We start from the raw sequence: 20,449 nt of genomic DNA on the forward strand, positions 1-20,449 counted from the left end.
AAGACCTCCATGACCGGTTCTACTATGCCCGGAACCAAAAGAAGCAGAGGTTTAGCTGCGGTCTTGTGATGCAGTGTTTCAAAGATGACAGAAGACTTGCTTTGGTGAGCTGGCATAGGAATACCCATCTTAAAAGCCTCTCTGCCCAGAATGTCCTGAAATGTGAAGATGTCATCCACTGGAGAAATTCGACGGTGCACTGTCCGTCAGAGTTGGAGAATAGTCTCTATGTGAATTGTGAGAAGACGAGGAAGGAGTAGGAGATATGCGGACTCTCCTCCTGCTCCTTGATGCGGACCGTAGTCTGTGTGAACGCACCGGGGTGCGGGTCCGTTCTCTGGCTCTTGAAGGGGATCGATCTGGATCCGCTGCCTGGATCAAACGAGCCAATGGAGACCCGTGTTGGGGACTGGAGTACTCCTGCGCTGTTGTGTCCTTCTCAGTAGCCCAGTGATGCAATGGTCTGTACCATCTAGGTGACAACTTGATGGAAGGTGACTTCTGCCCTTATCTCCTCTCAGGAGATTGTGCCGGAGGAGATGTGTTCACTTCTTCGTGCAATGACCTTGCTGGTGAATGTCTTGACACAGATGTCAGAAGACGAGATCACAACCTCCGGGGATCTGGATGTTGACCCTCGGTGTGAAACACAAGAGCCTGAAGGCTATGACTGTAGGCTCACTGGAAGAGAGGCCTCCCCGGAAGGGCACTTAGAAGGTGATATGGAGCGTATATGTGCTGCCTGAGGTCCAGATGGAGAGATCTGCCTCGATGAAGACCTCTTCTTAGAAGGGCAGCTTGAACGTACTGTAGAACGTCCCCTGTACTTCGATCGCCTCTCAGATGCCAATGCAGCCTCCTTTCTCGTTGTTTCAGCAGACTTCGGTCTCAACGTCGACCGGTGATGTGCTGGTGACGGAGTTCTTAATCTCGACGTTCTTGTAGGTGTCTTCTGCCTCGACGAAGATGTATGATGGATCGACGTCGAAGAACCATGCTGCTGCCCCGACGCCGAAGGAGGTGTCTTGTGCCACGACGCCGAAGACCGGTGAAGTGATCTCGGCGGAGACCTGTGACTAGACGTCGCACGCCGGTGAGACGACGCAGTAACCTGCTTCGACGTCGAACGCAGATGATGGGGGCGTCGACAGCTCTGTGCCTCGACGTCTATCGCCAGAGCACTGTGCTTCTACGTCGAACGTCGTGGCGACGACAGAGTGATCTGTCTCGACGTCGTGTGCCCACCTGGCAGCGACAGAGACCTGCCTCTCGACGTTGAACGCCGCCTGGTTGACGTCAACGGAGGAACCAATGTCTTCGACAACGATGTCTTTGCCGTCGAGTGATGATGCGTCGTCATCAAAGTCTTCAATAGGAAGACAGAGGATACACACAGGGGGTGCATCAGTCCTGGCCTTCTTCTTGCCACAGAAAGGGCAAGGGTCGAAAAGGGAAGGCATTTTTGACAAAAATAAACCTTTTCTGTAACACAAAAAAGGTAGCACCTACACTCTGAAGTCAAAAGACGTCGAGTGAAAGTGGAAAAACTTGAAGATTATCAAGATATTTTTGGCAGAAAGTCAAAAACAGGTAGGAGCTGAAAATCCAGGGTCCTGACTGAAAGAGTCGGAAAGAACAACTGACCTAACGGTCACCTCTGAGGCATGATGGGAAGCCCAGGGTCATGGCTGCCTTAAAGGCACGGTGCCAGTTTTGTTGAAAATGCTTTTTATTTTCTATGCTTTAGGTTTGCAATGCAGCCTGTAGGCTAACAAGGTCAACTTTATTTGCAGTTTTCATGATATAGGAGTGTTTGGCTCATTAAAAAACAGAGTTCACGTGTTACTTGCCCTTGTCTTTCTTAGGGCTCGGGCCTGCCGTACACTGCGCAGCAGTGTCGCGCAGCGAGTCCTTTTCCGAGGGGAATTGAAAATGGACCTGGAAATTCCACGCATTTCTGCGTGTTATTTCCAAGGTCCATTCTCATTGGCCTTGCCGTGCGTGCTGTTTTTAAACAGAAAACGCAATAGGCCATGGGCGGTCGCGTAGCTCCGCCTATGGCCTATTGGTGTCTGTTACGCGCACCAGAGGCCATATGTTTTGAATTATCGCGGCTTGACAGCCGCGATAATTCTAAACATATGCTCGCAGTGGCACGCGCACCACTCTTGAGCTTCTTTAAGGCTTTTTTTTCATGTTTCCGTCTGCTTTCTTGTACTGAACTATCCGGTATGACTTGTTTGGATATGCGAACATTAACATTTACTTTGTCACTTTGAAAACAAAGCTCCCTTTAATAGTTTGGAATATTGACAATTTTGGGGGCTATGTGCCATCCGCCAGCCAGCTGCTTTTTTGACATTGAGAAATTGCGTGGAAAATAAGACCCTTTGATATTTCTGCTCTGGTCCGGGATTCTGATAGCCATTGCTCCCTGACTGGATCGGGGTGTGCCTGAGACCACAGGATGCCCGCCAGCCGCAAACTAGCTCTGTCGGAGCAGGAACAAGCACCACAGGGTTTTAAAGGTTCAACGCAATTGCTGTCCACAGGGTCTCGGATATGCCTCCTCTGCAGCCTCCTCCGTTTAGACTGTTCCTGACCACCCTGGCCCTGTTTAGCACTGCGGCTGGTAAGTGCCCCTTACAACAATGCGACACAGTCAGAATTATCCCTAGCCGTTCTCCTCCCATGCACTGTCCCCCAAGCATCTGCACTGCAATCTCACACCTCTGGCTAACTTCCCATAGCCACTGGACCTCAGAAGCCCCTTCTCCCGACGGCTTCCAATTTGTCCCCAGGTCGCATTAGAGCAGGGTAACTAGGCCAAAGCAGGATCTCGTGTGTAGGGAATAGCTTCGGGGAAACGTATATCCTGTGCGGGCTAAAAAATCATAATGTATTTCTCTCACGATTCTGTGAGCTGAGCACCGCCCTTACTAGGCCTGTCACTAGCCAGCCACAACTGGATGGACTGTTGCCCACCCGTACAGGGGATGCGTGTTGGATGGCAGGGTGCTACAAGCCTGAGTACTGTGACTGTAATGCCACTGACGAGTTCATTGCGACTGTGGTTGGTATTGGAGAGAATCCTCTATGGTCGAGATGGATACATGCCTTTGTAGATTCCCAAGATCTGTGCCACAGAGGCCTCAAGATGTGCCATCTTGAAGGCAGAAACGCGTCGGTTTTGGCTTACAAGCCTCCAATGCACCTTTTAGGCGGTTTCAGGAGTAGTTTGCATGCCTGCACCAATGTATCTGTGTACAGTCTTAACGGATTTGTCCGGAGGCCCCACGAGCATAGGGACCCAATGCAGACCTGAATTCAACATTCATTTTCCGTTAAACATTTTATTCCTGTGAGTGATTACGTAGGCAGGGCCCAGTATGCTCCTTTACCTGGGGGAGGGATGGGTTTGGATCGGGGGAGGGGTGCTATAATGCTGTAAAGACGGCCCTGTTTAAGTCATGATAGTTGAGCTGGTAACAGTGCGGTGTAAGAACATTTACAGTGGGGTAGAAAGTATATATTTCCGAGGCTTTGATAGAGGATTGTGAGCGGTGTATCCTTCAGCGGGGCAAACAATACAACTTGGTGGCCTGCTATACACGTCCACATTTGAACACGAGTCAGTGACATCCGTGGATATGGAGTGGTGGGGAGGAACATAATTTTCATAATGTTGTAGATGACAGCTGAGGGTGCACTTAAATCCCATAACTAGCATTGAAATAGGTGGAGCATTCCCGAACAGGGTTGCTAGTAGGTTAAAGGAAAAAAAAATCAAGTGCGTTTGGTGAGCACTACCCAGTGAACACAGGGGCATATTGATATTTCTCGCTTGTGAAGGTAGACATCCTGGTGTGATATATATATTTTAAGTCGCCGGCCTGAGGAGTTTGTGTGTTACTAGTGTGTAACAGAAAACGTTTCTACTTGCTGAGTCAATTTGGCCCATGTAGTACTGCGAATAGTAGCGCAAACACTTTGTTGTTCCGCTGTACCACATGGCCTACTAGTCCTTGAGTCAAATTATTGTTCCTATTTTTCTGTTGATAACTGGTCATAAAAAAAGTTGGTTTTATTATTGTAATGCACAATAAATTGTCAGAATTGCCATTTTCCCAGCCTCATTCACCATTTTAACCCCTTTGTTAATAGTTGTGCCACAACTCCTGTCCTCCCTAATCAATGCAAATAGACCACCAGATGATTTTGTGCCCATGATTACCACTCCAGTATAAACGACCTTGTCGGTGTATGGCATGGGATAGGCAAGTGTCTAAGGGTGCTGGACAAGACAAAACTCATAATCTTGCTGGGCGGGTGGAGGGTTGGGGGCGCAGCAAATGCGGAGGAAGACACATGAATAGGCTGTCGCAGTGGTCGAGTTTCCTCAATTTCACACATGATATTTCCTGTCTCGAATGTCAGGTTGCCACCGTCTTATACCGACGCAGGCACAAAACAATGGAATGGAAACCTGCGGAATCAACATGGATTTAATATTGATTCAAGAATTTCAGTCCATCCCTTTCACTAAATCATCTGCACCTAGACCAATTATACCATATTGAAGAAAGTAAATACAAAGTGTCCTTTTAATTAATGGTAGGACTCAGCGCAGTGTCGTATCCACCAACAGATGTGACAGTTCATTCTAAAGTTTTATTATTTGCAGAACTCTAGAAAGTGCCTTTTATGGTGTTGATTTGTAAAGGTTATATACTATATTGATAAATTACAAAAAGTACATGCAAGCATATAAAATCCATATGTGCCCGATTGCACAAGTTACTTACGTTCGGTAACGATATATCTGTAAGAAACAGTACTTAGTATTAGATTCCTTACCTTAGAATATCCCCAGGCGTCAAGACTGGATCCGGAAACTTTTGCGTAGCTGTACCCATGAGCGTCGGTAGGCGTCCTCTGCGCTCCGCGTCAGTCGGCATCGGGATGACATCGCCGGAGTACTTAGACGCCGCCCTCGTGCGCTGACGTCAGTTCTTATACATAGCTTTTCCGCGCCAGAAACGCAGAGCCATGATAAAAACAGACACTGGAGCCATGAAACTAGGGCCCTGAAAGGGGATGACCCTAACCCTAGATATCAGTTCCCAGAACGGGGAGGATGGGTGGGGCGGAAAGGAATCTAATACTAACTACTGTTTCTTACAGATATATCGTTTCTGAAGGTAAGTAACTTGTGCATCTGAAAGAAACAGGTTAGTATTAGATTCCTTATCTTAGAATAGATACCCCAGCAATACAAACCCCGGTGGTGGGTCTGCGAACCAATGATCACACCAGAAAGTCCTGGAGAACGGAACAGCCAAAGAAGCCATCTCTCCGGACTTGGCTGTCCAGGCAGTAGTGTCTTGCAAACGTGTGCAGTGAGGCCCACGTAGCTGCCTGACAGATGTTCTGCAAGGGGACTCCCCAACCCAGGGCAGTAGTAGCCGCCGTGGCCCGAGTGGAATGGGTCCTCAGCCCAACAGGAGGCTCCTTTTTAGCCAAGGAGTAGCATACCTTGATGCACAACACGACCCACCGAGAGATGGTCCGCTTGAGCACCGCCCGACCTTTTCAGCGCCCACGTAACCAACAAAGAGTTAGTCATTCACCCGGAACTGGCGTGTGCGATCCAAATAGAATGAGAGCGCACGTTTTGGGTCCAGACGGTGGAGCCTCTCTTCCTCTTTCGAGGGATGCGGAGGCGGAAAGAAGGTGGGCAAGGTGATGGACTGCCCGATGTGGAAGGCTGTGACTACTTTGGTCAGGGAAGAGGGTCGCGTCCGCAACACAACTTTGTCCGGATGGACAGAAAGGAAGGGAGGCTTAGAGGAAAGAGCCTGGAGCTCACTTACCCTCCTGGCAGAGGTGATGGCAACCTGGAATGTAGTCTTCAAAGTAAGGAGATGAAGAGGACAGTTATGAAGTGGCTCGAAAGGAGCGCACATCAGATAGGTCATAACAAGGTTCAAGTCCTACTGATGCATCACGAAAGGAACAGGAGGAAACATGAGTGATGCCCTTCAAAAACCTATTTACAACTGGGGACTTGAACAAAGAGGGCTGATCAGGGAGCCTTAAGAAGGCGGAAATAGCAGAGAGGTAGCCCTTGATAGTGCCCAGAGCAGAGCCCTGCTGGGCAAGAGAGAAGAAAGAGGAGAACCTCTGAATGAGGGGCAGAAAGGGGATCCACAGCCTTTGCTGTGCACCATGCCACAAATTTGTTCCACCTGAAGGCGTATACCGGTTTTGTGGAGGGACACCTGGCTGCCAGAATCACATTACAAACTTCAGGAGGCAAGTCAAATGGCCTCAACTGTCGCCGCTCAATCTCCACGTATGTAAGTGGAGACTGGAAAGGTTCGGTGGAGGACCGTCCCCTGCTGCTGCGACAGAAGGTCCTCCTGGAGAGGCAGACGAATCAGAGATCGACAGACATGCTGAGTAGCTCAGGATACCAGTATCTTCGTGCCCAGTCCGGAGCCACAAGGATAACTTGGGCACGGTCGCGTCGGATCGAATATGCTACTTACCAGTATGCATCTGTTCTTGGCATGTAGGGCTGCTGACATTCATATCTGTGCATAGATCGCCGCCTAGTGTTGGGTCCGGATCATTGCACATTGTTGTCCTGGAAGAGTCTTCGAAGTATCACGAGATAGGTGGCTCCTCCCCCGACTACAGTGCGCATGGGCATCGACTCCATCCCCAGATTGTTTTTAGCCATTGTGGCCAAGATGGAGTGAAACTCAGTGAATGATGACCATGCTATGAGTAAATGTGAATACTGCAGCTGCTACAGGCGCCGGGGAGGAGGGCGGGCGATATGAATGTCAGCAGCCCTACATGCCAAGAACAGATGCATACTGGTTAAGTAGCATATTCGGTTCGAGGCATGTGGGCTGCTGAATTCATATCTGTGCATAGAATACATAGCAGTCCCTCCATTAGCTGCGGCCGCCCGTGCCAGCTGCAGCAGTTTGGAAAAGTGTCTTGAGAACAGCCTGCCCTACAGCTGCCTGCTGTTTGGAGTGCACATCAACACAGTAATGCTTAGTAAATGTGTGTGTGGTAGACCATGTGGCTGCTCTACATATGTCCTCTAAAGGAATGTTTCCAAGGAATGCCATAGAGGCCCCCAACTTTCTGGTGGAGTGGGCTCTTGGCGGAATGTTAAGAGTGCGTTTTGCTTTTACATAGCAGATTTGGATACATTTAACGATCCACCTAGCAATACCAGCCTTGGAAATAGGGTTACCTTTGTGGTGTGGTGCAAAGGCGACAAAGAGTTGCTTAGTTTTTCTAAAATCCTTGGTCCTATCAATGTAATACATTAGGGCCCGTTTAACGTCAAGAGTATGGAGCATCCGCTCCGCCAGTGACTCTGGATTTTGAAAGAAGACAGGTAATTCAATTGTTTGGTTGATGTGGAACTGAGACACAACCTTGGGTAGAAACTTAGGGTTAGTGCGAAGCACCACCCTGTTGGAATGAATTTGGATAAATGGCTCTTGGATAGTGAGGGCTTGTAACTCACTAACCCTCCGTAGCGATGTAATTGCTATGAGGAAAGCCACTTTCCATGTCAAGAACTGAATCTCGCAGGAATGCAGTGGTTCAAAGGGAGGACCCATCAGCCTGGTAAGGACCACATTGAGGTTCCACTCAGGAGCTGGTGGAGTCCGTGGCGGAATGACTCGTTTGAGGCCTTCCAGAAAAGCCTTAATGGCAGGCACCCTGAAGAGGGATAGGTGCTGCCTATTTTGGAGATAGGCGGCCATTGCAGACAGATGAATGCGAATGGATGCATAGGCTAGATTACACTTGTACAGATGGAAAAGGTAACAGATGATGTTCTGAATAGAAGCATCCAGCGGGTTAATGCTGTGGTTTGCACAATAAATGACAAACCGCTTCCATTTTGCCGCATAGCAAGCTCTAGTAGTGGGCTTCCTCGCCTCCCGAATGATGTCCATACAGTCGGAAGGTAAGTGCAGGTAGCCAAATTCTAGGACTTCAGGAGCCAGATCGCCAGGTTGAGCTGTTGCGGATCTGGGGGCTGAATGTCGCCATGGCTCTGCGTCAGAAGGCTGGGTGTGAGATGTAGCCTCTGATGCGGTACCACGGACAGTTCTAGAAACGTGGTGTACCATGGTTGGCGAGCCCACGTTGGAGCATCCAGGATGAGAGTCATCGAGTGCTGCCTGAGTTTGCGTGCCACCAGCGGAATCAGAGGTGCTGGGGGAAAAGCGTACGCAAATTTGCCTGACCAGTTCATCCATATCGCATTGCCCTGCGACTGTGGGTGTGGGAACCTGGCGGCGAAGCTTCGGCATTTTGCGTTCTCCTTTGTGGCGAACAGGTCTATCTCTGGATGACCCCACCTTTGGAAGTACGGCTGGAGTACTGATGGATGTATCTCCCACTCGTGCATCTGGTGGCTGTGCCTGCTGAGCAGGTCCGCCATCTGATTGTCTCTGCCCGGGAGTTGCTCTGCCATGAGGAAGATGTTCCTCTGAATGGCCCACTTCCACATGCTCTGAGCCAGATGAGACAGCTGCGGAGAGTGTGTGCCTCCCTGCTTTTGAATGTAGTACATCGCCGTCATGTTGTCCGTCCGAATCAACACGACCTTGTTGCATAGATGTACCTTGAAAGCTTTTAATGCCATGAAGATTGCCATCAGTTCCAGAACATTGATGTGCATCTTCCCCTGTTGCTGCGTCCATAGTCCCTGCACAGTGTATTGGAGTACATGCGCTCCCCAACCCTGGAGAGAAGCGTCCGTTGTCAGGATAATCTGTGGCACTGGCTCCTGGAACGGTCGGCCCTTGCAAAGGTTTCGTGGATTCCACCAATGCAGAGAGTTGTATGCCCGACCGCTCACCAACACTAGGTCTTTCAACTGGTTGTGAGCCTGAGTCCACTGACGTGCTAAGCACTCCTGAAACGGACGCATATGTAGTCTGGCGTGCGGGACAATGGAGACGCAGGAAGCCATCATGCCTATCAACTGCATGAACACTCTTGCTGGAAGCGAGTGTTGAGGTCTGAATTTTTGGATCAGCGACTGAATGCTGCTGACTCTCACAAATTTGGCTGGGCTGTGGCCGCCAGAGTGTCTATGGTCGCACCCAGATACTGCCGTATATGGGCGGGCTGGAGGTGGGATTTCGGGTAATTCAGTGAGAATCCCAGATCGTGCAGGAGGTGAATGGTGGGGGACACGTGGTCGGCACACTGCTGGGCTGACTTCGCTTGGATGAGCCAGTCGTCCAGATAGGGGTAGACGTGGATGTTTTGACGTCGCAGATGTGCCGCCACTGTCGCCAGGCACTTTGTGAATACCTTGGGTGCCGTGGTGATCCCAAAAGGCAAAACCTTGAACTGGTAGTGCTGGTTTTGGATGGTGAACCTGAGGTATTTTCTGTGTGAAGGATGTAGTGGAATGTGGAAGTACGCATCCTTCAGGTCCAAAGTTGCCAGAAAGTCCCCCTGTTGTAGCAGTGGGAGCACTTGCTGCAGTGTAAGCATGTGGAAATGCTCGGACAGGATGTAAAAGTCGAGGGGCCTGAGATCCAGGATGGGCCTGAGGGACCCGTCCTTTTTTGGAATAAGGAAGTACAGGGAGTAAACTCCCGTGCCTCTTTCCTGCATGGGCACGAGCTCTATTGCCCCTTTTTGCAGCATGACGGTGACCTCCTGCTGCAATAAGTGCAAGTGCTCGCCTGACATAGGACGGTTCCTTGGGGGTATGTTGGGTGGAGTGGACGTGAGCTCCAGACAATAACCAAATTGGATAAGCTTTGACCCACCTGTCCGTGGTGATGGACTTCCACACGGGCAGGAACTGCTGGAGTCTTCCCCCGACCGGAGTTGTGTGGTCGGGGGGCAGTGACAATGCGTCACTGTTTGTTGGTGGTAGAGGACCTGGAGCTGTTGTTGCCACGTCCTCTGCCTTTGGCGCTGTTGCCGCGGTATCCACCTCGACTCTTGTTGGCATAAGTAGTCTGGGTGTTGCCTTTGTAGAACTGCGCGGACTGCGAAAGTTGACCCCTTGAGGTGCCTCTGGAATTGGAGCGACGAAAGGACCCACTCCGAAACTGCTGGGACTGCAAGGCACCCATGGATTTTGCAGTGTCGGTGTCCTTTTTCATCTTCTCAAGGGTGGTATCAACCTCCGGGCCAAACAGGTGATCTGGGTTGACCGTTTGGTTCAAGATGGTGGTTTGAATGTCTGGCTTGAACCCAGATATTCTTAGCCAGGCATGTCTGCGAAGCATAATACTAGTGTTAATGGCGCGTGCGGCGGTGTCAGCCGCGTCCAAAGCGCACTTTATGGAAGCGTTGGAGATCAGCTTCCCCTCCTGTATTAGCATTTCAGCCCCTTCCTTATATTGATCGGGCAGGTGTTGTAAAAGGGTTTCTAGGGTATCGTTGTGCGCCCTGTCATAGCTCGCCAGGAGCGCCTGTGTGTTTGAGATGCGCCATAGGTTAGCAGCCTGCGCTGCTACCCTCTTCCCTGAAGCTTCAAAGACCTTTGATTCTTTGTCTGGGGGAGGAGCATCAACCGTAGTCTGCGAGTTGGCCCTCTTCCGGGCATTCGAGACAACTAGGGAGTCTAGAGGCAACTGTCCCTTAATATAAGTTGGATCTGTAGGCGCTGCCTTATACTTCTTGTCGATCCTTGGGTTGATGGCTCTCGCCCTGGTGGGTTCTTTGAAGACCTCAGCAGCGTGCTTTAAAACGCCCTTCAGCATTGGCAGAGTCTTTACAGTCTTTTCAGACACAGAAAAGGTGTCAAATAGGAAGTCTACGTCCACAGGGTCAGCATGCAGCTGGACATTGTGATTGGCTGCTGCCCGCTCAATGAGGGCATTGAAAGCCGCAGAGTCTTCAGTGGGTGAAGTTTTCGCGGAGAAGAGCTGAGGGTCCTGGCCAGAATGTGGTTCCCCAGGATCACCACCGGCAGACCAGGGCTCTGTCACATCCTCTGGGTCTGTGTAGACTGGATAGCTATATTTGTCCTCTTCATCGCCCTCACCAGCGTCCACGTCGGATTGAGTGGGCGAGACTTCGTGAGCTTGTGGTGAAATGGGTTCCACCAAGGCTGGTGTACCAGCAGAGTCCATCTTCCTCTTTAGTGGGATTTTGTATGACTCCAATTGGGGCTCCGGGGTGATTTTCCTCTTAAGGAGGGAAAGCCTGCCCGTTTCGGCGTCGATGAAATGTTCTTGACGCTCCTCTTCTGAAAGTTGTCGAGGCCGCGGGCCATGGACCACCATCGATGCCTTCGGCGTCGGAGAGACCTTCTCAGGCACGCCGGCCCCCGGTTTAGCAGTGAAAGCCTTCGGCGCCGTCTTAGGCGGCAAGGTAACTTAGGCGGCAAGGTAAAAAGGATCGGCGTGGGCGCCTTCGCGGGTTTCTCCAGAGGCCTGGCCGGCGGAGGGTCCTTCGGCTCGACTGCTGCGGAGCCGTCCCGTATGCGCTGCAGGGACTCGGTGACCTTCTTCGTCAACGCGGCAGATGGACGTGCCGGTTCGATGAAGTCCTTAGAGGTAGGCTTAGGAGTGGAGTCCTTCGAGGCCCCCATTGGAGTCCAGACACTTGGCGCAGCCCCCTTGGCCTTGTCGTGTGGAAGCAGGGCAGGGAGTGCTTTCGGGTCTTCGGGCCGTTTCTTCGGGTTGGCAAGAGACCTCTTGGGGCCGTCGACCGTTTTCTTGTGATCGGTTCGACCCTTGCCGGCGTCGACCGTCTTCGGCGCCGATGCGGCCGTGCCCGACCCCTTCACTTTCGGCTTCGACGTAGTAGCCTTCGGCTCGGCCATCTTGACTTGGCCCTTCGGCTCGACGGCCATTTTATGTTTTTTCGGCGCCGAGGCCTCCGAAGTTTTCGATCCGACCAATGCGATGCGCACTTTCGGTTTCGATATCTCTGGCGTCGAGACCGTAGATTTCACTTTCCCGCACTCGGAAACAGGAGCTGCACTCAGCTCAACCCACGGGCAACAAACAGCCCGAAAATACCGACGCTGTGTAAATTTACACACTACCCCCATTCTGACGGAACGGAAACCGATTATTTTCGGTACCGCTCTCCTGTAAACAGAAACATCCCGATTAGGACCGGGACGGAATTATCACCGGTCTCCCGATAACGCGCCTCGATCATTCAGATCAGCCCTGAAGATTCACAGCCACATGCTGTGATGAAACACGTGTAGGCTAGAGTGATAAACACAGTGATTCTGAGAAAAGAACACTGTTGAACAATAAAACCTTTTGAAAACTTATGTTTGTTTGATCTATCCCATCGCTTTGACCATTTGACCATTTGAAGATTGAAACTTGATTTGATACACTAAGTGTGCTCTGGATTCTTGTCCAATTACATTAGAGAGAGGTCCCTGAACCTCTTCTCTTACAGAGGTTAAGGTTTTCCTCTGCCAAGAAGCACCTAATTCCATACCACGACATCTTAATACTTACCGTGATAAGCTGAGCGCCATATTTCTGAACACTTAAAAACCTGTTCGCTGATTGTATAAGATTTCACTTTCGGTTTCTGTTTCACCGGGAGTGGATCAGTATCAATGTCCGTGGCCGGGCCAGCAGGCGGGGCCGAGGAACCCATATCAAGGTCTTGGGTAGGGCCTTATTGATCGGAACGGCCCCAGAGTCAGTTCGAGGAAGCTCCTCGTCCGAGCTATCCTCCATGGCCCCCAGGGCCCCCTCGCCGTCTCCTACCTCCTCAACGACTTCACCGAAATCTTCGGCCTCAGCGTCGTATTCGTCCTCGAACTCCGACGCGGGGTTAGATTCTGAGATGTCCTGGATATCTTCATCCTCGACCTCCTCAGCATCGAAAATGTCCGTAGGCGCCGGTGCAGATTGCTGGGCCTCCAGGCGCGCAGCTCGACGGAGCTTGAGTGTCTTCTTGGACCGGAATCTCGAACAGGCCATACACTTGGCCTCATCGTGGTCCGGCGACAGGCACTTGTTACACACCGGGTGTATGTCGATGTGTGGGTACTTGGAGTTACACACCGGACATCTTTTGAATGGACTTCGGTCCATGATGGTCGATGAGTCTGGAGCGTCGACAAGGCCCTCCGCGACGAGAGCACGCGGAAGTACAGGGCTCAGCTCGGAGCCGAGGAAAAGTTGTGAAGCCGAACGCAAGACAATACCGACGCAAGGCTAAAGACCTTTTGGTCTCAAAGAAAGTGAAGTTATTTTTTATCGATTCCGACAAGAGGGAACCAAAGACATCCAAACCCAATGGCGGAAAAAAACAATCTGGGGATGGAGTCGATGCCCATGCGCACTGTAGTCCAGGGGAGGAGCCACCTATCTTGTGATACTTCGAAGACTCTTCCAGGACAACAATGTGCAATCATCCGGACCCAACACTAGGCGGCGATCTATGCACAGATATGAATTCAGCAGCCCACATGCCTCGAACCTTCAGCACTCTGGGCAGAAAAGGTATAGGCGGAAAGGCATACAACGGACTGCAGCTCCACCCGCGACAAAAATGTCTCAGAGCGAGTGCCGCCTTGGAAATTCCAACGCGCAAAACTGATGACATTGCGCGTTCTCTTCTGTGGCGAATAGATCTAACCAAGGCTCTCCCCACTGCTAAAAAAAGAGGCCTTGCGCCACGTCCGAGTTCAGACGCCACTTGTGATCCACCATGCACCGACGGCTGAGTTCGTCCGCCCTGGCGTTCAGGGAACGTGCCAGGTGTTGAACCACCAGGGTCACGCCCTGATTTTCCAGCCACTGCCAGAGGCGCAGAGCCTCCTTGCATAGGGTACGCAACCCCACCCCGCCCTGTTTGTTGCAGTACCACATGGCGGTGGTGTTGTCCATGAACACATGCACTACACTCCTCCGGACAGAGGGGAGGAATGCCTTCAGTGCAAGTCGGATCGCCCGCAGCTCCAGAAGGTTGATGTGGAGCCGAGACTCCGCCGGAGACCAGAGGCTTCTGATCTCTGCCTCTCCCATGTGGCCTCCCAGCCCTGGAAGATCGCATCCGTCACAACTACATGCTCCGGTTGGGGGTAGGGAGAGGGATCTGCCGCTGACCCAATCGCGGTCCATGAGCCACCACTGCAACTGTTTTGCAGTGCCCTCCGAGATCAAGACATGGTCGAACAAGTTGTCCTGATGCTGGGCCCACTGAAACTTCAGGTCCCACTGCAGAGCCCGCATCCGCCACCTGGCGTGATGCACCAGAAGGATGCTGGAGGTCATCAGCCCCAGAAGCCACAGCGTCAACCTGACCGAGACTCGGGATAACGACTGAAAGAACGAAATCAGAGCATAAATTTCCCGAACCCGCTGTTCGGGAGGATACTCCTGAACCTGCGCTGAGTCTAGAACCGCTCCGTTGAAGAGGAGCTCCTGTGAGAGGGACACAGGTGTGACTTCGGCACATTGATGTTGAACCCCAGCAGGTGCTGGAGGTCGGCCGTAGTCTGGAGGTGGCTGATGACTGTCTGGGGCGAGCCTGCCTTCAACAACTAGTCGTCGAGGTAGGGGAAGACTGAAACCCCCTAACCTGCGCAGATGAGCTGCGACCACCGCCATCACTTTCGTGAACACCCGTGGGGCGCTGGTAATGCCGAAGGGGAGCACGGTAAACTGAAAGTGATCGTGGCCTACCGTGAACCGCAGGTAACGCCGGGTTGGCCGGCAGGACGGGGATGTGATAATAAGCGTCCTGCAAGTCCAACGCTACCATCCAGTCTCCCGGGTCCAGGGCAGCTAAGACCTGAGCCAAAGTCAGCATCTTGAACTTCTCCTTCCGGAGGAAGCCGTTGACGTTCCGCAGGTCCAAGATAGGGCGTAGGCCCCCTTTGCCATTCTTGGGAACCAGAAAGTAGTGGGAGTAACAACCACACCCTACTTCTGGCCCAGGAACGCGCTCGATGGCCCCCTTGGCCAAGAGGGCTGTAACTTCAAGTGATCCCCTGACACGCAGTGGTACTGCGGTGGCATGGCTGGAGGGGTCGTCTCGAAGGGGAGGGAGTAGCCCCTTCGGACGATTTGCAGCACCCACCTGTCTGATGTGACAGTGCACCAGTGGAGGAGGTGATGGCGAACCCTGCCCCCCACTGGCGTCACATGGGTCTGAAAGCTCTGACTAGGAGGGTTTTGAGGCGGATGCTGCAGGGGTAGGTGTGGACTGACCTCGCCGTTGTCCCCGACCGCCGCCACGGCGGTTACCACGTCCGCCACCACGCTGGATGTTAGTCTGCGGGCCATGGCTGGCAGGACGTGTGGGGGCGCCCCTTCCTTGGCCACGAAAGGAGCGAAAGGCAACAGTCTGCTGGCGCGGGCCGAGAGGCCCAAGGACTTGGCCGTAGCCCTGGAGTTCTTAAAGCGCTCAAGCGCACTGTCTGCCTTGTCGCCAAAGAGGCGACGGCCATCAAACGCCATGTCCATAGGGTGTTTTGGACATCAGCCGAAAAGTTGGCAGACCTCAGCCAGGCGTGGCGACGAATCGCCACCATCGTTGCCATTGCTCTGCCGAGCGAGCCAGTGGTATCCAGCCCACACCGGATGGAATACCGTGCCGCATCTCGACCCTCCACAAGGGCTTGGGTGAGTTTAGTCCGGACCCCCTCCGGACATTGTGACAGCACGTCCGCAACCGTGTCTCACAGAGAGTGGGTGTAACGGCCCAAGAGGCATGCGGTGTTGACTGACCGCAACCCCAAACTAATTGAGGAGAACATCTTTTTACCATACTGTTCGTACCTCTTGGATTCCCGATCGGGGGGAGCCGTCGGGAATGCGGTCTGGGAGTTGGAGGCCTGGATGACCAGGCTATCGGGGGTGGGGTGGGTGGACAGGAAGCAAGGGTCGCCCGGAGCCGGGCGGTGGAGACTGGCCACGTTCCTATCTACAGGCGAACCTGTAGCAGGCTTGGACCAAGTGCCCAGAAGAACGTCTGACAAGGTCGCATTAAACTGCAGCAGAGGCTCAGCCGAGCTTATACAAAACTACCGTGGATTTGGGGTCCGAGGGAACAAGTTTAAAGACCACGAAGTGAAAATTCCCCTGTTCTGAATATTACTAACACATAAATCACCTTGAGTCTATCTAGAGCATTAGTATAACCATTGATGCCGAGTGGTTGTATCCTCTCAAAAACTACCAGTGACAGTCAATAAGGGGGAATCATACTTCATCATATGGGTCCTCCTTACCAGTGGTGAAAACCTAGTCAGCTCTCGGAGCTACGACTTCACGCTGTTAAGGTAGGAGCTCAGAGATGTTTTGTTGGAAGGATGAGTACTAATTCCCATATGTGAGGATGGTGGGTGTCATGAGGTTGCAGCACTGTGTGAAAGAGTAAACTGAAGTTAAAACTGCCTAGAGTAAATGCACTAACATTCGATTTATTATGGTGCTCTACCTGGCAGGGTTAAAACATAAAGCAACACAGTGGTATGGATTTATAACCACTGTCACATTGAGGTCAACATGTTTCAGCCATTTGATCAGATCCCTGTATCGTTGGCTTTCTTCAGGACCAGTTATATTAGTATTGCTGCTGCTACAATTGTGAAATGATAATAGTGCGGGCCTCCTTCCTGAGCAGCCTGCCAGGTTGAGGTGAGGCAGGTCTATCCTACTTTAGAGGATATCCTGTGTATTACCTGATAAGGACGACACAGGAATACTGGTTTTGTATATTCTTTATTAAGTGCCGGAACTCGAGTCGCTTGCGGGACCGCTCCCATCTAGCTTTAGACGTCAGGGCCAGGCAGTCGGAGAAGGACTTGTTGTCGTGGTCGGGGCCCAGACAGTGAAGGCACCGGAAATGGGGGTCGGTAACCGACAGTCGGCTACAATCGACGCAGGGTTAGAACCCTACCGGCACCGTCGGAGTCGAGAGACTTCGAAAGATGATCAAAAAGGATCGAAAAAGTTAGTCAAAAATTGACTATGGGTACTGCTTTTACCGGATCGACGCTTGCTGGCGCGGAAAAAAGAAGAATGGACGTCAGCGCGCGAGGGCGGCGTCTAAGTACTCCGGCAACGTCATCCCGGCGCCGACGACGGATGCGGAGCCGCAGACGACGCCTACCGACGCGCAAGGGTACTGCTAGGCAAAAGTTTCCGGATCCAGTCGGACGCCTGGGGATATTCTAAGGTAAGGAAGCTAATACTAACCTGTTTCTTTCAGATACAGTGTTACCTTTTAGAGAAAAAAATATGAATTTGTTTTACTTGCAATCGTCTATTTAAAGTGGTCTAGGAAGATTGCATTACATATTAATCTTGCTACACAAGAAGCTGGTATCTGACAAACCAATTATTTGGTTTGAGATACTTGGCTCGCCTGGGATTCAAAAAACCCTCCATTGTCAAGCAAAGCGTGACAGGTTGCAGGGGGAGCGCGACAGCAGGGGGAGCGCGACAGCAGGGGGAGCGCGACAGCAGGGGGAGCGCGACAGCAGGGGGAGAGCGACAGCAGGGGGAGAGCGACAGCAGGGGGAGAGCGACAGCAGGGGGAGAGCGACAGCAGGGGGAGAGCGACAGCAGGGGGAGAGCGACAGCAGGGGGAGAGCGACAGCAGGGTGAGAGCGACAGCAGGGTGAGAGCGACAGCAGGGTGAGAGCGACAGCAGGGTGAGAGCGACAGCAGGGTGAGAGCGACAGCAGGGTGAGAGCGACAGCAGGGTGAGAGCGACAGCAGGGTGAGAGCGACAGCAGGGTGAGAGCGACAGCAGGGTGAGAGCGACAGCAGGGTGAGAGCGACAGCAGGGTGAGAGCGACAGCAGGGTGAGAGCGACAGCAGGGTGAGAGCGACAGCAGGGTGAGAGCGACAGCAGGGTGAGAGCGACAGCAGGGTGAGAGCGACAGCAGGGTGAGAGCGACAGCAGGGTGAGAGCGACAGCAGGGTGAGAGCGACAGCAGGGTGAGAGCGACAGCAGGGTGAGAGCGACAGCAGGGTGAGAGCGACAGCAGGGTGAGAGCGACAGCAGGGTGAGAGCGACAGCAGGGTGAGAGCGACAGCAGAGTGAGGGAGCGACAGCAGAGTGAGGGAGCGACAGCAGGGTGAGGGAGCGACAGCAGGGTGAGAGCGACAGCAGGGTGAGAGCGACAGCAGAGTGAGGGAGCGACAGCAGAGTGAGGGAGCGACAGCAGAGTGAGGGAGCGACAGCAGAGTGAGAGAGCGACAGCAGAGTGAGAGAGCGACAGCAGAGTGAGGGAGCGACAGCAGAGTGAGGGAGCGACAGCAGAGTGAGGGAGCGACAGCAGAGTGAGGGAGCGACAGCAGAGTGAGGGAGCGACAGCAGAGTGAGGGAGCGACAGCAGAGTGAGGGAGCGACAGCAGAGTGAGGGAGCGACAGCAGAGTGAGGGAGCGACAGCAGAGTGAGGGAGCGACAGCAGAGTGAGGGAGCGACAGCAGAGTGAGGGAGCGACAGCAGAGTGAGGGAGCGACAGCAGAGTGAGGGAGCGACAGCAGAGTGAGGGAGCGACAGCAGAGTGAGGGAGCGACAGCAGAGTGAGGGAGCGACAGCAGAGTGAGGGAGCGACAGCAGAGTGAGGGAGCGACAGCAGAGTGAGGGAGCGACAGCAGAGTGAGAGAGCGACAGCAGAGTGAGAGAGCGACAGCAGAGTGAGAGAGCGACAGCAGAGTGAGAGAGCGACAGCAGAGTGAGAGAGTGACAGCAGAGAGAGAGTGACAGCAGAGAGAGAGAGTGACAGCAGAGAGAGTGACAGCAGAGAGAGAGTAACAGCAGAGAGAGAGTAACAGCAGAGTGAGAGAGTGAGAGAGTGACAGCAGAGTGAGAGTGACAGCAGAGTGAGAGAGACAGCAGAGTGAGAGAGACAGCAGAGTGAGAGAGACAGCAGAGTGAGAGAGACAGCAGAGTGAGAGAGACAGCAGAGTGAGAGAGACAGCAGAGTGAGAGACTCAGCAGTGTGAGTGTTCCAGAGAGAGCAGGGTATGCTTGTGCGGTTACACAGTGCACTGACGCACAGGAGCTAAAACAAAAAACAGCTGAACAAGTGTCTTGGGAGCTTCATGGAGGCAGCCGGCCCTCTGAGGGGAGCAGCAAGGAGGGGACGCCCCAACCAATCAAGCACAACACAGGCCAAAGGGCAGAGCTAGGTCTTTTCGCATTTCGTAGGGTGAGCAGTGTGTGAGTGTGTAGGGTGAGCAGTGTGCGAGTGTGTAGGGTGAGCAGTGTGTGAGTGTGGAGGGTGAGCAGTGTGTGAGTGTGGAGGGTGAGCAGTGTGTGAGGGTGAGCAGTGTGTAAGTATGCAGGGTTAACAGTGCGTGAGTATGCAGGGTTAACAGTGCGTGAGTATGCAGGGTTAACAGTGTGTGAGTATGCAGGGTTAACAGTGTGTGAGTATGCAGGGTTAACAGTGTGTGAGTATGCAGGGTTAACAGAGTGCGAGTGTGCAAGGTGAGCAGTGTGTGAGTGTGCAGGGTGAACATTGTGTGAGTGTGCAGGGGCAGTGTGTGCGAAAACTCGAACTAAGTCCACCACACACACACAAGATCACACACAAGACCACACCTATTCACCACCACACACTCACCACACACACACACACACACCCACAACCACAACGTCAGTGCACGCTTTCACCGGGCACAACACCACCAGCCGTCAGTGCACGCTTTCACCGGGCACAAACACCACCAGCCGTCAGTGCACGCTTTCACCGGGCACAAACACCACCAGCCGTCAGGGCAGGTTTCCACCAGGCACACACACCACCAGCCGTCAGTGCACGGTTTCACCAGGCACACACACCACCAGCCGTCAGTGCACGCTTCCACCAGGCACACACACCCAGTCATCAGTGCACACATCAATTGTTAACGCATCCACAATTAACTATTGTAGCAAATCGCAGTATGGTGCACTTTACTTTTAAACATTTATCTAAAGCGCAGCATGCCACCATTGCTACAATTCCAATCCAACCCACACAATTCCACTACACACCACATGCATACACTCCATAACACATGGCTAAAAGACATTGCCATTTACAAAGCCATTAGCTCTAACTCAAATAAATCAGAGACCTATTGCATTTCCAATGCTTGTTATAGGTTTGCAAATAATCTTTATATGGGTAATTACATGGTTTAGCCTCCTATGGGGAGCTGCATTGTTATGAGAAAAAATGATATATGTACATACACCTATGGATACTCACCGGGCTACCCAGAAAAGGTACAGCAGAAGGACGACTGTTCAAGACACATGCAGAACTTTCATTCCAACATTCACCCTTTCAATACACAAAAGGCACTGGTGACTATTTCAAACGCAGTAATTCAAGGGATAAAGAGGCCCTTTTCTTCAATCACAGATTGCAGTACTCTGGAAGAACTGCCAAGATTAAATGCTACTTGATGGCCATAGAACCATTTTGTGAGC

General features: G+C 52.3%; 1 protein-coding gene across 1 annotated transcript in view; it reads right to left on the bottom strand.

Moving 5' to 3' along the window:
* Positions 1 to 20,449, bottom strand: part of NCBP1 (nuclear cap binding protein subunit 1) — a 729,105-nt gene that overhangs the window by 481,697 nt on the left and 226,959 nt on the right. The window lies entirely within an intron of this gene.

This window comes from Lissotriton vulgaris, chromosome 3_1 (genome assembly GCF_964263255.1).
Source record: "Lissotriton vulgaris chromosome 3_1, aLisVul1.2, whole genome shotgun sequence".
NCBI lineage: Eukaryota > Metazoa > Chordata > Amphibia > Caudata > Salamandridae > Lissotriton > Lissotriton vulgaris.